The sequence below is a fragment of the Echinops telfairi genome, unplaced genomic scaffold, assembly GCF_000313985.2.
Source record: "Echinops telfairi isolate 266 unplaced genomic scaffold, ASM31398v2 ScPeMD7_3533;HRSCAF=4204_0, whole genome shotgun sequence".
Lineage (NCBI taxonomy): Eukaryota > Metazoa > Chordata > Mammalia > Afrosoricida > Tenrecidae > Echinops > Echinops telfairi.
In genome coordinates this window covers 95960665-95962008 of record NW_022107431.1, presented here as the reverse complement: position 1 = coordinate 95962008, position 1344 = coordinate 95960665, and the positions used below count along the sequence as shown (strand labels likewise).

Genomic DNA, 1344 nt, shown 5'->3' with positions numbered 1-1344 from the left:
CTATATATTTTTAATTATTTCTTTGAGCCGGATAAAAGAAAAATCAACGTGGAAGCCAACAGTTAGGTCTAACTGCCTTAGGTAGTGGGCCTAGCCTAGGTCTTATTCTTCTTGTTCTAATCAAAACCAATGCCATTTACCTTAAAAAGACACAGGCAGGGTTTTAAGATTTGGGTTCTGGAGGGTTCACAGAAGAGAAAATCTTTTTGAGCAGATGCCTAGCCATCAAAGGAAGATATAACAGGAAACGAGGCTATAAGCATTAATTAATTTCCAGCCACATCACTTGGTCCAATAATGGCAACTTGAACCTAGTTCCAAATAAACGAAATGAGAGATAATTCTGAATCAATTCTCATTTTTGAAAATAGATTACAGTGGGAGTTAATAACTTTATTAACAAGAAATACTTAAAATACCTACTTTAATGGCACTTTGGGCAGCAGATCCTAGGGCAGTTCTAGGATCAAGGGAATTTGAATACCACTTTTGTTTTCAAGAGAAAAACGTGTATATTCAAACTTCCTTTGATAGATTTATGATACTACGACTGCAAGAGAAAGTTGTGCAAATAGTTTCATTATGTCTTTCTGACAAGGCAATTCTAGATGGTGCTGGGGAAATTGGATATCCACCTGCTGATGAAGCCAGACCCCTATCTCACTGCATGCACAAAAACAAACTCAAGACTTGAATGTAAAACCCAAAGCGGTCAGTATCATTGATGAGAAAATCAGGACGAATCTAAGTGCCCTAGTGCAGGGACTACCTGAACTAATAGAGATGTCAAAGGAAACACCCTCAGTGGAAGACACTGAAAATAAAGCGCTTATGTACATCAAAGGATCTCATTAAGAAAGTAAAAGAAAGCCCACAGACTGGGAAAACTGATATTTAGTAATGACACACAAAGGACTAATTACCAAAATCTACAGTATTTTACAAGTCTACAACAAGAAAAAACTAAGAATCCCCTTAGAAGGTGGGCAAACGACTTGAAACAGACAACTCACAAAGGATGACGTTGGAATTGCTTTTAAACACAGAGGTGCTATGAGTAGGGAATTACTCTCTTGAAGTTGTGAAATAAGTTTTTCTGTTTTCCAGTAAATGAAACCAAGGATTGATGAACCTATAGGGATAGCAAGTAGAACAAGGGGACCGGGGAAGGGGTGCAGGGGAGGAGAGTGCGATAAATGGCAGATAACGACAAGGTACCCAAGAGAATGTTTGGGGACTGATTAGGGAAGCGATGGTACAGCTCTGTTTGATGAGACTGAATGATGCAATGACATGACATCCAGGTGAATTCCTACGTCAGAATAAATTGAAAGACCAAACAAA

General features: G+C 38.5%; 1 protein-coding gene across 1 annotated transcript in view; it reads right to left on the bottom strand.

Annotated features, from left to right (window-relative positions):
- LCA5 (lebercilin LCA5) overlaps positions 1–1344 on the bottom strand; it is a 31482-nt gene that overhangs the window by 17252 nt on the left and 12886 nt on the right. The window lies entirely within an intron of this gene.